Source organism: Dermacentor silvarum, chromosome 9 (genome assembly GCF_013339745.2).
Source record: "Dermacentor silvarum isolate Dsil-2018 chromosome 9, BIME_Dsil_1.4, whole genome shotgun sequence".
Taxonomy (NCBI): domain Eukaryota; kingdom Metazoa; phylum Arthropoda; class Arachnida; order Ixodida; family Ixodidae; genus Dermacentor; species Dermacentor silvarum.
In genome coordinates this window covers 18874715-18884805 of record NC_051162.1, presented here as the reverse complement: position 1 = coordinate 18884805, position 10091 = coordinate 18874715, and the positions used below count along the sequence as shown (strand labels likewise).

General features: G+C 39.6%; 1 long non-coding RNA gene across 2 annotated transcripts; it reads right to left on the bottom strand.

Moving 5' to 3' along the window:
• Positions 1–3271: 3271 nt before the first annotated feature.
• On the bottom strand, positions 3272–9874 carry LOC125940336 (uncharacterized). 2 transcript variants are annotated; one of them, XR_007463552.1, is made up of 4 exons: positions 9380–9874; positions 8730–8892; positions 5809–5910; positions 3272–3427 (listed from the first exon to the last, which is right to left on the bottom strand). It is a non-coding gene; the product is annotated as an uncharacterized LOC125940336 (long non-coding RNA). The 2 variants fall into 2 exon arrangements; XR_007463551.1 differs by having other exon boundaries at positions 5809–5883.
• Positions 9875–10091: the final 217 nt, after the last annotated feature.

The window sequence follows — 10091 nt, the reverse complement described above, 5'->3', positions numbered from 1 at the left end:
GAGGACGCACCCTTTCACGGCCGACTGGGAGCGAGGTATACCGGCCGCACATTGAACGGCTATTCAACGCCCATTGATTTCGCGGCATCCGTATTTTGCGATTCGATTCGGACGAATCCCTTTGCGATCCACGCGCCACGCTGAAGAATAGCGGGCCCCACTCCTACGTGAATGCCACGCAAGGTCAACTTGCTGTGGCTTGGCACGCTACAGTAATGAAAAATAAGCAACAGTTTAGAGGAGGATCGCTCTATCACAGAAAAGGCGTGGCATAATTCACGCGTTCTGGGTTTGAATGCATTTACACGCTTTTATAGTGCGTTATGGGTGTGTGACGAAGCTTCTTGCACGTCGCCATGCAGGCGGCAACCTTGTCGGAGCTGCGTAGGATGCGAACTTCCACGAAGCAGATTTGTATTGTACAATGTCGATGGTACAGAGAAACGGCCTTCAGCCAATTGCATATGGAACATGCCATAATGTTTGCACGTATATGGCGCAGGAAACAAGAAAAATAAATTTAAAAAACGAATCTTTCCCCCGTCCGACTGTAATGCCGCTAGGATATGAGATCCCATCTTTCGATGATAATCTATCGGCATGGGCATGACTTCTTCGTCATAATGCCGCTAGGTTATGAGATCCCATCTTTCGATGATAATCTATCGGCATGTGCATGACTTCTTCGTCATCATGGTCATTTGTGAATTACGGTAGTACCTCGCTGACACATTCCTGTTCGTAAACACATGTTTACACATGTGTAAACAAGTGTTTCTGTCCCTAAACACATGTTTCAAGTCACCTTGCCAGGAAATAAAAGCAAATAGTATGAAGAAAAGATAGTCTTTCGATCAATCCATGAATGCACCTCTGGAAAGATACGAAGACCCGAAATTTACGTCGCTAATTTAATGCGTTTTTGTTTTGCCTATCGAAAAACTTAGGCAACTGTAATAACAGGAATGACCCACGTACCTATTGAAATGTATACTAATAGTTTTGCGCTGCACTTTTTCAATTTTCTCCTGAAGTACCCAGCCAATGGTACTTCATGCTATTCAAGTTTACTACAATATTCAAGTTTACTAAAGACCAAAGATTGAAGCCAATAGAATGAAACAATGAGGATCAATAAAGCCGCAAATTGTTGTGGATACAAAACCAAGAACGCTAAAAGGTGCCCTTAAGATGTGGTTAACATGTTCACAGAATTTTCGGTCACTATAAAAAAATGAACACTAGATCCTTAGTGACATACATTTTTGTTCAACAGCGTGCCTTTCGAAGTATGGGAAAAGTCGACAGGTCAGATTTTTCCAGAAAAGGCCTTCAAAAGGCTTTCTTTTTTTTTCTGCATTTAAAAGCACGGCATTAGAGCGGCACCATTTCACTACTGAGTTAACATCGCTTTGTAAAATTGGAGTATTTAATTCACGGGAGCAAACAGTTTTATATCATCAGTAGAGGCCGGATCTTTAGGCATTAAAGCGCGTTTTAGGCGCCAAAAATAGGCAGGCAAAACAACGTTTTAGGCCTGCAACGTCGTAAATATAGGCGCAATAAATCTTCACATAAATGCAAATTACTTCAAACGAAGACGCACGTGACCTGTATCTACGACAAACAAAAACAAGAAATATTATTGTGTACTGACGGTACAAAGGCGCCAACAGTTGAACATAGCCGTGCGATTTCCCCATAAAACTGCTGGACTAATAACGATCAATTCGCTTGATTCTACAAGCACACTGCTCATATTCATGTTCAACGGCCACTGTACTCGAGCGTAGCATGCAGTGAAACAGGCATAAAAAAGAATACTTGAAAGTTGGCAATACTGATTTTAAAAAACGCTACTTTATGTCTGCCTGACGCAGATAAATTAAGAGACAACAAAACAGATAAATAATAAATGGAAGAGATACTACAATTTATTCAGAAATTAACATGTTCTTACTTGAGGACTGTTAGGTACAACTCTGGCAATTTTCTCATATACAATGACATTATCCGAATTGTACAGGCAAAATGTCCCAACACTTCCAAATAGACTTCCGCCCATTTGAAGTGCACATGTTTGAAGAAATCTGTTTAGAGGGCACGCAGAACGTAGTCTGGGAATCACTGTGAAGATTGTGGAAACAATACCAAACTACCATCATCTCCAGATTTTTGGATTCAAAATTGTGCCTTTTGTCACTGAAAATGATCTTGTACGCTGAGGAGGAATGCTTGACGGCGGTCAACTCCTTAAAAAGTAATTTACAAACAAAACAAAAGCCGCATGCGCATCACAGTTTTCTTCCTTCTTTTGCTCTTCACTCTCCTTTCCCCTGCCGACTCTCCGCGGTTTCGCATTCGCCTACCGCTCGCGCCATGTCAGCGCGGCGGCGTATGCTTGCCGGCGCCTCCCATTTCACTGCTGCTAGCGGTTATTTTCCAGGAGTTGGTTGAGCTAGAGGACTAGGTTAAACCCCATAGAGTTCCGCACAGTCAATGTTGCCCGGTAACATGAATAACGGTCTCTAACTGCACTCGAAAGCGAAACTTGAGGGTAAATAGTGTTGATATGCACGGTAAAAAAAATCCGTCAAAATGACGGGAAAATCTTGGCAGCTCTATATCCAAGCATTTGACCATCAATGTGACGGCAGGCCGTCACTTCTAGATTACAGCGTTCTTAAATCATTTTGACGCCTCCCATGTCAACACGAAACACAACCTAGCCATCAATTTGACAGTATTTTGCCGTCAATGTGACATGTTGTCATATTAAAATGACGGTGTTTTTTATCATTTTCACGTCTCGCGCATCAATGTGAAATACAACCTAGTTGTCAATATGACAAGTTCACCGTCAATGTGACTGCATGTTGTCACTTCTGAAATGACGGTGCTCCCAATTATTTTGACGTCTCGTGTGTCAATATGAAATACAACCTGGTCGTACATTCTGAAGCATGCCGTCATTTTCAAATGACGGTGTTTTTAAATATTGTGATGCCTGGCTTGTTGATGTGAAATACGACCGTTGTCATTATGACAAAGTTATGTCTGTCTGTTTAACGCTCTGCTGTCATCTAGACTTTTTATGTCAATTGCAAAAATGTTCATCGGTTGGATATGTACTGCGAAAAAACGACTTGGGCCTTACAGGCCCAAGTCTTTTTTTTTGCAGTACATATCCAACTGTCACGCCTCATTTACAGGTGTGTGTCGGTATGGTCCACAAAAGTGCGTGACTCACTTGCAGTGGATCGTGCATCTGTTAAAACATCCCACAACGCTTGGCATATATACTTGCAGATTTATTTCTTAAAATGTTGACTCCCAGTTGCCTTTTAAAGTTTTACATCCATCCATCTATCCAGTAGCCTTTCAGGTTCAGCATGAAGAGCGCAGCATTATGGTAGCACTATGGTACCTGAAAAACGGAATGCAATACCATGATCAATAAAAACAATAGTACATATTTAGTTCGCACAAAATTACACAATAAAACTATGTAGACATAAAAAAATGGAGACTGACAACAAAACTACAAAACAAACAACCAAATTTGTATAAGGGTAAGCTGTTCCAAAACTGCAATTCTCTGTCACCAATATCATATGGAATATAGGCACTTCTAGACTCATAAAGAGAAGTCACTGGGTTTGTTAATGTGGGCTGCTCTTTTTGTTTTTCGTTAGCACTTCTCTTAGAAAGGTATGTATTCTTATCTTTGGTTTGTACTCGGATCAAGTTTCAGTGGTCTGCCAGATGTCCCTCAGATTTATTTGTAAGTTCAAATTCAGGCAATGTTATATTTGTGCTTCCGATCATGTTTGTGTAAACATAACCTGAAAGTTAGAAACGAATCTAGGGAAGACTTCACATATCGCTGTAGCTGGGGCGGCAGCACATAATATTTGGTCTGATTATACAAAAATAAAATTTTATTTTATTTATTCATCATTACCCTCACAGCCAAAGGCAAAAAAGAGGGGAGTGGCAGGGTGGCTGACCGGGCATGTTGGTAAAGTTGCATCTTTGGTTAACAGCGCGACGATATACATGATCTACATGGCCTGTCACTTCTCTCGCTTCCATGTAGATCGCCATACTGTTAAGCAAAGAGGGGAGTGGGTTACAGCAAATGAAAAGAAATCTGAAGATTGTAAAGTGGTAAATACAAAATACACTTAGGTTACAAACATATAGTAAAAGATGCTTCAATTACAGACTGTTAGCTAAACCTGCTCGAAATCTTTGGTCATCATGAATGAATAAGACTTCAGCAGGAAGGTGGTTCGATTGCGTGGATGACCGAAGAAAAAAAGACTGCAAAAACGTTTTAGTGTGACATGATTCGAGACCAACCTTATATGGGTGGTTGATTCGACGTTACGCTTATTGTAGCTGAAAAGTGAGATCGTTGTGCTGTGCTGAATGATGGCATAGCCTGTGAAAAAGAACTAAACATGCAATTTTATGACGAGAAGAAAGTGAAGTGCAAGGTTGGTTTTCATGGCAGACACACTTGCAGTTCTATTATAATTACATAAGCTGTAACGAACTGTATTATTTTCATCGAGTTCGTATGAATTAATTATTTTGTCAATGACAGGATCCCAAACAGCGCATGCATATTCTAGTTTCGGAGGTATAAGGGTAGTACAAGGAAGCATATTTAGGGATGAAGGGGCGGTTGAAAAGTTACGGCGTGGATAGCCAAGCATGCGGTTAGCATTGCTAATTACGTAGTTGGTATGAACATTCCAAGTTAGCAGAGGTACACCTAGGGATTTATCAAAGTTAACCAATTCCAAGGGAACATTATTTAGGTAATATGTATGCATGCTGTTAGTTGGGATACACGCATCAATTTACATTCGCAAATGTTTAGTTTCATTAACCCATGTTTGCACCAGTTACCTACAGTAGTTAGACCAGACAAAACATGGTTAGGATCCTCTGCATTAGGTATTTCATGAAAGAACACAATCGTCAGCAAATAAGCAAATGATAGTGAGGAATGGGGGTCGTTAATATAAATGAGAAACAAAACAGGTCCAAGCAATGAACCGTGTGGTACAATACATAAAAATCAGTTCCCATGTTGTAGCTAATTCAGTTTTCAGAATCCACACAAATAGTCATATAAAAAACGACTCTTTTGGCAACACAGAGCCATGAGTGTGTATGCACACCTACATTTAGCCAGATTAAAACCATAACGCACTATCTCATTAGAGACCCATATGGGTATTCAATAATAAAGGTTAAATAATCATGTTTACGCTTAGTTATGCATTTGTTTTTTACCTTAATTCACCTCTGTGGATGCTTATTGTAGCAACCCACCATGGCAGCCCAGTGGCTGTCATTGCATTGCCAAGCTCAAGGGATTAATACCAGCCTGGCCAGCTGTACTTTGATGTGGACAATGTGCAAAAACATTCATGCACTTAATTTTACGTGGCCGCCGAAAACCCCAGGTGGTCAAAATTAATTCAGAGTCCTCCACTACAATGTGCCTCATTATCAGATTGCAATTATGCCATGTAATAATCCAAAATTCAATTTCGTTTATATCAGTTTTTTGGTGACTGGATAAAACCTTCATTTACAAAACATCACTACATTTTTTGTACCACTAGAACAGTGTGATTTCTTTCACACTATAAAGGTATCATTGACTGCACCCCAGACAAAGCATATTTCCCTTCACTTCGCTTGCATGTTGCAATCATGCTGTAGAGGAATAAAAAACAAATGAAAGGTCAAAAAGCTCTAGGGAGATTAATCGTACCAACAACTTACCACGTTAAAACTCAGATGGCTTTGACGAGACTCGGCAGTCTTGGCACGATGTCGCAATTGTGCGCTTTGCCCCGCCTTTTTTGATGGTTTTGCCCAAAGTACCTGGAAAAACACAGAGGAAGACGGAATATATCTGCGTTAACCATGACAGTCAAGCACTCTGGCTTCACGTCTGTAAAGCCATGGACGCATGAACTGCACTGCGTCATGTAAAATTCAGTGTGCTCAAGTGAAGGGACTACAAACATGGCCCTTCATCATAACCTGTTGCAGACAATGCAAATACATCTGGGTGTTTAAGTAGGTGTTGTTTCTTTGTTCTAGTACCAATAATATGTTTTATAAACGTAACATCGTAACAATTCCAGTGCACAATGTGATTTATTTCAGTAGCAAGTAAGGGTAAGAGAAATTAACTAAACTGATCTCAGAAAGGCTCATTGGTCAGAAAGCGTTATGAAATCGCTGATCAATTAGACATGAAATTAGGAGATAAGGTCGAAAAGCTACTGCAACTTTACTGATTACACTATTTACAATCTTAATTTCCAACCTAGAACACAGGATGACAAGCCTACAGCTCCCAATGCTTTTGTGCAGTTATCAATAAAGCACTATATAATTGATAATTAGACACCTTTACAAATAACTGCTTGTGGAAATGTTTACCAGTATTCCCACTGTTTCCAGAATGACACCAGCAAATGAGTGAGAATCCCATTTTTTAGACACAACCATGTGCAAACAAGTTATAAAGAGGAAAGCAGATGGTAAATTATTTCTTGCTTTATATGCAGAAATTACAAGACAAAGGCAAATGAAAGTGAACGAAAAACATCTCACCTGTGGGATTTCCCACTGCTGACTTGTTGTTTTTTTGTACATTTTCATTTTTCTTTACCTCCTAATTACTACACTTCAATTCAAAACTCCAAATAATGCCCTGTATGCTTTCCTTGGCTTCATGTTATTGTCTTACACGAATGGGCTCCTGGATATATTAAGCTTCTTCTCATTCATTTAATAGTGAGGGTCTCGACATGGGCATGTTTGATACCTTAACGTAGTGTATGAGTTTGTCAGAAGCTCACTCCTATATAGTTCACGTACTGCATGATGCCGTCAGGAAAAAAAAAGATTTACATTCAGCACCATGCACATAAGTAGTACTGCTTAACACTCCCAGGGTTGTATCTTGTACACATGCATTGATATCCAAGTGGACGGGGGAGTAGCCGCCGTGGCCCAACTGTTAGTGCATCATACACGTACTGCGGAGGTTGTGGGTTCAACTCAAAGTAGCGGGAAGCTGTTTTACGACTACTTTCATATGGATTTATCTTTGTCTTAACTGGTGGTTCGCGGCTATTCTGAAGTTGGAATCACTGTTTCAGGAGTTGTTTGAGTTTTTATCTGACTGGCAGTGGACAGCATTCATCATAAATCATAACAGCAAGTGCTACCCCCTGACAAAATTACAGTGGGTTTAAGAAGCAAAATGACTGCTTCACGTTTGTATCCTGGCATACAGTGCTTCGCTGTGTGCCACTGTTATATGCTTCAAGGGTTCACTGTTATATGCTTCAAGCAACACCAAATATATAGAATACCTAAGAATGCTGTGCATTGCTCCGTGGACTAAATAGAAGTTACCATATTAACGGCTTCAACATGATTCATGAATGTTACAATTATTTCCAGTGATAAAAACATTTTCTAAACACATGACAGAATGCACAAATTTTGGCACAAATTGTATGAGTGTAGTCCACTTCTACAGTTGCACATGTTTCAGTTTCAAGCAAAAAATGTGAGCACTGAACCTTTTTAAGCATAGCGAAATCATGTTTTAATGAATTCCAGAATGCTGTGTTTTACTTTAGTTTCATAAACAAAAACCATTATTGTGTAGCATTAGTTCCATTTTCATAACCCAAAAAATTTCATATAGGTTGTGTAAACCTTAAATGGTAGAACAAACAAAGCCACTGAACTTGTGCAGTGTGTGCAGGTGATTTGGAAAAACTGTCACTTTTGTCATAATATGGAAAGGTGGTTGAACTTTTATGACTAAGAATGTGAAAATGCACTCGTGCAGCTTTTTGCCTCATGCATGGAATTACTATTTGGCCAATTATTCACAGGTATAACTCTCTTCCAAAAATGTTTCATGGGTTATTTCTATAGCAGTTTAAATTTCTAAGGAAGAAATAATGCACTTTCATGTCACTTGTCCTGATTGTAAGTTACTACCCAGCTTTGTTTTTATAGGGCTGTTACTTCATTAAACACTTTATTTTAGAATACATAATCACCTTGGTAAAATATGTTATTAGCAAATTTTAAGTTGTGAGAAATTCAACAGGGAATGTCACCGGAGCCAACGTTTCCACAGGAGGACTTGTCTTCATCCTCTTGTCGAAACGTTGGCTCCAGCAATATTCCCTGTTCAATGATATCGCACTTCAAACCTCCATCTTCCCTGAACTCCTTTGTTGTTTAACAAATATCAAAGAAGAAATCAAGTGAAACCCGATTCATATAACAAGGCTGTATCCCAAAAGGGATATGGCTCTCTTCGTTGTCAATGGCAAGAACACACCACCACAGGAATAAACTTCATGAATTCTGAGCTGATGCATCACATTCACAAGTGCTACCTAGCTGTGCCTTGTGCTGTCATACAGAACTCACTAGCTATATCAATGCATGAACAAGAATATGAGACTTCAATGGTTCACATTGCACTACCCAACATACAAGAACAATACTTGGAAGCTGCCTACAGGTGAATTTCCTGTTGCCTGCAGTACTTGGTCATAATACTGATATTAATTAACGGTCATTACTTAAAGGAGATTGGCCATTTTGATTGAAATGCCAACATTTGTAAAGAGCAGCTTTGATATTGCACCTTTTACCTCTGCAAAAACTCCATCGTGAGAGGGCAGCTAGGAGGACATACGATGTTGAACACGAAGAAGGCACCAAGGAGCAAGCCCATGCCCTTCTCAATGCTGCTGGTAGTGAACTCGGCTCCGTCAACAGCAAGGACAACTCTATGGACGTCTCTCATGCTTTAGCCTGCATGGAAGAAAAATTACTTCCTGTTAAAACAGTGATGCAATTTTTTTAGAAAAACGCTGTTGTATGCATTGAAGCATAAGGTTAACGGAATGCCCATTCATTTCGTCGCACACTGAAAATTAATATCTCGAAAATGGTTCAGTCCTGAGAATTCGTTCCAAGTGGATACGCCTTGCGAACTCAGCAGCTATAATTCGTAGATACAAAGATGTGCCCTAAAATAATTAATTTAAAAGTTAATGAGTGTAATTATGCTAAATATTCAATTAGGCGTTTTTATTTCTCGTGGAAATAATGGCGCCTCATCGAGTAGTTTAGATCAAGGATTATAATTGTGCTACCTGCCACAGGCAATTTTTTAAAAATTGGTACAGCTAAAATGAAATACCCTGTAGATTTCATCTTCATATGTGATGCAAAAAGTGACACAAGTGGCTCAAAAACTTGCATAAAAACAGTGTCCTCAGACATGCTGAGTACATACCTTGGTAAACAGAGCTTCAAAGTTGCAGTAACACCCGTGTTCACTCTGTTTCAGATGGATGCAGATAGCTTCTGACCTGTGATAATTCAAATCAATCAGTACAGATTACGTCATCAAGCATAGTCACCTTGGCAACAATGCAAAATAACTTGCATGCCACTAGAGAAAGCAGGTGCTTTAGGATTTCATACTTATGAGACTTTTAACCCCTTGCTCAATGCTTAGCCTGCTTATTTCTTCACCACAATTACTCATATAATTTATTTTCTGGGGAACATATTCTAGCCCCTCCATCTTACAACTTCATATTAAAGGCCGTGCATGGAATACAGAGGTGAAGACTGGAAGTTTTCTTAAGCTCAATATCACAGGACTAACTGCAATACCCATGTTTTTGAGCATACGGTCAGTGTCTGTCAAGCCCTTGAAATCTTGAGAATGTCAACCATGGGGTGCTCAGGCGGCCACAAGCAGCCAAACCAGATAAGGCTCAATACTGAATAACTGTGAATGAACCTTACAACTCGAGAGTGTATACTTTTTACAGAATGACCTTGTAAGCAACTACAAACATTAAATGAAAAATGCTTCCATCATCCTTGTGGCTTCGTGTTGTAATTCGAGCTTTTCCTTTTGGAACGAAAAAATCATCGCCTTCAAGCAATATTAAACAAGAAAATTCTGATGAAACTGCTAAAATCGCTTCTTGTCG